Source organism: Montipora capricornis, chromosome 4 (genome assembly GCF_036669925.1).
Source record: "Montipora capricornis isolate CH-2021 chromosome 4, ASM3666992v2, whole genome shotgun sequence".
Lineage (NCBI taxonomy): Eukaryota > Metazoa > Cnidaria > Anthozoa > Scleractinia > Acroporidae > Montipora > Montipora capricornis.
This window is the reverse complement of record NC_090886.1, coordinates 4,901,356-4,907,593: the sequence shown is the minus strand read 5'-3', so window position 1 is coordinate 4,907,593 and position 6,238 is coordinate 4,901,356.

Sequence of the window (6,238 nt, the reverse complement as noted above, 5' to 3'; positions counted from 1 at the left end):
TAAAGTCTGCCTTTTTTGGACAATGGAGAAAACAGCGCGCGAAATAACCACTTTAATTTTCAAATCTTGACACGGCTTGAATTTAAGTAAAATTTGACTATGGCGGCTCGTGTTTTGTTCCTAACAGAATAATCCATTACTAAGGTTACGCCGTTTTGTGCTTTCCTTCAAACTATTAATCAGCGCATGCGCATATGTTCTAGTGCTTCGAACCGTGCGATATCAGTGACGAAATTTACTTGATTTTTATAAAGAATTGCCACCTCTAGGCCTTACCTTGGCAAAGATCCTGTAGACGTTTAACATGAAAAAAAGGTTTGATAGAATCCGACTTGGTCGCATAAACGAGAAAATACAAGGCTATTCGTTTGAAAATTACCTAGTCCTAATTAACAGAAAAAGAAAAAAGCTTTTGGCAAACATTTCCGTTTATATTTTATTCATTGGATGGCGGCTTCATTTTTGTTTTTAATCGGAAAGCAATGTTGAGTAGATTTTTAATATATTTGCGTTCAAAGGTAAGTCTTTGTTGGCAAAAAAATCGCTAATTTATCTAAAAAATAAAGGTATGCTTTTTTGACAAGAAAAATTAACACAGTGGCACAAACTTGTATATTTTTAACAATGCTCGCTCAAAGGCTAGTTTAAAAAACTGAAGCCATAAAATTGATAACTCTAATTGTTAAAAATACAAAAACGAATTTATATCAAAATTGCGCAAAACAATGTAATTCAAGGGAGGAATTTAAAATGGACATTAAACTGAGTTTCAAAACTGCACCTAGACATATTTTTTTTTTACCTTTCAAATATAGCAAAAACTAAAAAAATCCATATTCGTTTTAATTCGAAACAAATTTATATGAATTGGAAATTGTGTAAACAAGACGTTCCGGGATATTAAGCTAAACAGCGTCGGCAAGTGGTCTCAACAGCCTACAAACAAAACTCGTATACTTAAGAAAAGATAAAAAAAACATTTCAAAGAATCTTTGATGTCAAACTCAACAACTGGATATATTTAGCAGGTATTCTTGTGTGCAAAGTGAAAAAGTGATGCGCTGCAAAAAGATATTTTTGTCTCGGATAAAGATTTCACCGGATAAGATGAAGTGATGAAAGTGAACTGAAGGTTATCGCAAACTCGATTGGCTTTAACGAGCAGCATATAAAATACTTAGGACAACGCACGGAAGTAAGCGAACTGTGGCTTTTTCGAAAAGATGAGCACTTCACATTCAGGAAAAACACCTGTTTCCACGAACAACAGTGTCAAACTATAGGAGAGTTTCTTTTGTTTCTTACGACGAAACCACTTTTAATTCTGTTCCTGTTGATAAGTCCGAGAACAAAAGAACCCTGGGCGTAAGAAAATTTGGTTTTCCTGCAACGACCGGAAAATAAATACTAGAAATATAAACGTTGGACGAGGTTATACTGCGAAAAAGAAATTACACTGCATTCAGTAATATGAAAAATTAATGCGGTGCCAACTCTTGAACCATGAAGTTGACCATTTAAGAATCAATAAGGTTCGTAAAAACTTGGAAATTATTCAACGAAAGATGCTACGACTGCAGAGCCGTAGCCAGTATGGGGAAAACCGAGGCACTTGCGTCAGTCATTTTTTCGTGATTCTTTAAAATAAAGCGCGATTCCAGTGTTGGTTTTAAAATGCACTCATCATAAACACCAAAATACCTACGAAGATGGATATTGCCTCATGCCGTCATAATTTTTTTTCTGGCTACGGTCCTGACGAGTGTTTTCAGTTTGATTGTAGAAGTCTTTTAGCACCAAAAAGCGTAGGTTTAGGAATAAGTTCTCAGCTGTGTTGATGTAACAATTTCAATTTTTGGCGTTTCAGTCTACAAGGACAGATCTTCAAACAAAGAAAGCGAGCAAACAAGAAGAAGCACAATTATTATTTATGAAATTCGAAGCAGGGAAAAATCTGGGTTGTTCAGTTCCTATTAAGAAGAAATTGGTTGGCTTTAGCTATACAAATCTGGTTACAATTGATAAAAACATAAATTCATGCAAATTCCGCGAAAACTACTGGAATTCTAAGCGAAAACGTCAAAAAAATAAATGTATTTTCGGCCGCTTATGGCGTTAATTTGCAAGTATATCTTAGAGAAACAACTTTCGAGGGTTAACAGCTCTTAAAAATACACATTATGCTGCGATGTAGCCGGACGGGTCTTGAACTTCCAAATAGGAAAAGCAAATTTGATGAAAAAACGGACCTTGGATTTTCGGTTACTTAGGTGAGTATGGCTTAACAACGTCAGCGCAAATGACATGGCCGTGCTGACAAATGTTGTGTAATTAAAGATTGGACAGCATATTGCGAAAAGCCAAGTTAAAAAGCAAGATGGTGCGACGAGATACTTGCCTTGTCACGGTCTGTAGTTACAGCTCCCAGTTCAAGTAGTTTTTCCACGATATTGTGCTTGTTGTCTCGGGCTGCAAGCATCAAGGGTGTCAGTCCGTTGTCCTGTAACGCAAAAAATGGATAAATTGTGGAATAAGAATAGTTTAATTTTAAAAAGCCTGGAAAATAATCTTACAATAACCGTTTCTGCTGCGCTACGAAAGCCAAGAGAAGAAGCAACAAGGCGCATCTCCGGTTCAGAACAGGCCATCTTGTAGTACGGGAAGAAAGGCAATGATTTAATGGTAGACAGTAATGAGATTTTTTGCTAAACAATCAAAAAGTCAGCACAGTTGGCAGTTCTATTCACAATGCCAATCCATACACATGATTTTGGTTCTATTCAGAAAACAGTTGGGGTCTCAGCCAGTTAAGAAATACAAAGAAATTTCTTCTGATTTTTGATAAGACCTGGTGGCCAATTTTTTTCGAAAAATGATTTTAGTGCCTGTGGTCTTGATTTTCCTTTTCGAAGGCTTCATGCATTATTTGAAAGCACATCACCTACAAATGACGAACTATTAAGAGACCAGCTGCATTCTTGGTTCGACAGTGTCGAACCAAGAATTCTATCAAAGAGTATTTTTCCGAATCAATGAAAATTATATCAATTAAAAATCAACCTTACTAGCTGATAAAAACGTCATTAACTGCAATAAAACTCCATTTCGGGTCAAAAGAGTCAAAGAGCTCTTAAAAAGGCTTGTTTTATAAATTGTAATAAAAAAAACTGATGGCAGGCAAATTATAACTTGCTGGAAAAGGGAAGTCAAAAACACTGTAGGTTGCACGATAAAAGAGAAAATATTAGGCATGAGCTAGAACAACTTTCGGCCACTGCGAGTTAGCACGGATACCTCAGAGAAAAAAATGATAGTCCATTTTCGAAATATCAATATTCAATTTGATAGTGAGGCTGAAAGGACAAAAACAATAAAAACAAGTTGAAATGAATGTATCGACACATCTACTTTCCTTTGTCTTCGTCTTCTATACCTCTCTTTCAAGCTGAATTTTAATATATCGAAAGTGGCCTATTTAATAATAGCAATAACAACAACGATAAGACAACAACAACAATAATAATAATAATAATAATAACTGATAAGAAGAAGAAGAAGAAGAATAGTGCTGAAATTACAAAAATACTTTAAATCGCTTCACACGATCTTACAAAGCGTGATTTTTAATGACTAAACATCGAAATTATCTTTCGAAACTTGTATGATTATATCCTCGTTTAAAACATCAAAGAGATAAAAAGCAGAAAGAGGGCTTCGCTGTGCCTGTTTTCACGGTACAAGGGCTTAAACTTTCAATTTCAATAAAAAGAGTCTTTCGTCACTACGCGATCGCGTAACAGTAAATTAACCTTGGGCGCGTTTTTATTTTAAAAGCAAGAGGCCATCATGACATTATTGATAATACTTCCACATTACTTCGATCTCTGCCAGTGAAATATCCATATTGTTTCGTCCAAGGCTGTTCAGATGTTGATCTACTGCGGACCAATCTCCTTTCGCAGACAACTCTAAAATCCGGTTTAAAATTTCCCATCTTAAGACAGAAGGATGTGTCTTGGTATCATATAACAGCTTCGATCCTCTGCGGGCTTGTGAAGGAATTACCGGCGCCTCTGGCCCCGGACTAGGAGGCCGCAAAGATGGCCTTCGGCTTGTTTGTGCTAGCATCCGGTCCGCCAGTCGGCATTGTACCAGAAGGTGTGCGGCAAAAGACAACCTCACCGAACGCGAGGAGGAAGTTTTAAACAACCTTCGAGTTGAAATTTTGCCTCTAGGAACTGAAGATCTTAGTCCTCTTGATCAGAATTTTCTTATTTAAACGGCGACTCCTTGGAGCATGCCATTATTTCACACAAACCCATACAGTTACGCCTTTTTTGATCGGATAGATGATTAACTCTAAAAGCACATACACAAACGCAACAATCTAATGCGCATGTGTCTCAGCATCGCCATCGATCCTTCAAGTAAAGCCTCACGGCTTAAATCTTTGCCGGTCAAACTCAACACATTACAAAATACGAGCAGATCACTCAGAGGGAAAAAAAATATCAATGCTCCAATTATAATCAATAAAAAATGGATGTAAATACAGCTATACTTCCAAAAAGTATTTTTGTAGTAATTATTTGCAGGAAGTCATTCGCGGTTAGAACTAAATACAATTAAGCGATGTGTTTGTGTGCCCTTGTTGAGCATTTCCGATTGTATTTGCATAAAAAAGGATACCACGGTCTAAACGACAGTTCAGATCATTTTGAATGCGACACGGTTTTACCTCCAATAAGATGTTTGATGAGGCTGTCCGCTTTCATTGTCTTCGGTTTCCTCGAAACAGGTGCGCACATTTCAGACTTGACACAAATGAGGCGTTAATAGTCGCTTATGATTAATTCATGAACTTTAAGGAAAATTCACCTCATTTTTTAAATAAAGCCCTCGTATATACTTAAAGGGGCATCTTGAATCCTTTGATTTGCTCTAATTTCCACACTTAAAAGGCAGTTTAAGTCGGTGCGAAAAGAGTTTCTTCCGCGGAGACATTCAAACTCCGACACGTTTGTTCAGTTCTGTAGATGGTAAACTTTTCCGCTTCGGGCCCCAATTAACCCTAAAACGGCGTTCACTGTTAAGGTTTTCTAAGAGAAGACTAGAAATTGAAACAACGTAGGGTTAAGTGGTTACCCCCGAATACTACACAGTGCGTCAAAAAATGCAGCAAATGGGAAGGCGTCTTGCTCCAGTAATTAGGGAGCTTACGAAACGACGACGCCGACGGCACGACGACGCTACAAAACAATAGGTTTAGTGAGCAAAAACAATGGCTCTGCACGCTCTGCACGTGCGTTTTACATTTAGTACATTTCGTTGCCTTTTTCTCCTAAATGACGACGTGAAATGACCAAATTCAAGGTTCTGTGGAGGACGTTAGCACATGACGATGCATTTTCAGTTCTCTCGCTACGCTTCCAACCACTCATACCAGTTTTATTCCTCACCAGTTACTACACATTTTTAACAGCGAAACGACATGAAAGAGTTTCGCAGTGATGATAAATAACGGGGACTCGTATTTTTAAATGACGTCCGTCTCGTTTCGGTAGATTCCCAATTGTTGTTGTAACACGTGTAATGCTCTCCCCGTGAATTGGAGCCTTTTCTTTTATGGGTTAGAACAACGCTTTCTCTGATATCAGTGAGCCGTAAAAACCGCCCTTGGGATTTAACTTTTCCCCGGGAGGACTGACTTAAGTACAATCCAGTAAGATGAAAGGACAGATCGAGACAATCATTGATCGGAATGTGTGTACCAGCTAATGACAAAAGGACATCGAAGAAGCAAGCGTGAATGCATTGATCAGATTTTTCAACAGCCAATGACCATCACAAGGTTGGACGGAAAGACGACAAATAACACCACGTCGTCTGCTCCCGAATCATGTCCGACAACTGGAACACGGCAATCTCGAAAGCGGAATGAATCATTGCGGCTAATGGAGGTAGTTTAAGGCAGCCCAAAGAAAGACGAATAATGAAAATAGAAACTGGGCTAGAAGTCTATGACTGTGTGTTTTCGCGGTACGATTTGCGCTGCCGCTCTGGGACCTGAGATACATGTACCAAGCAATAGCGGAGAACATGGTTTCCACTTGTCGAATTCGTTTTTTTATACACCCGTTAAAAAGTGTAATGGAGTGAATACCTTAAAGACCTACATTTGAAATGTGAAAGACGCACAAATCTATGAGTGATCTAAAATCCTCGCACATTGTGAGCC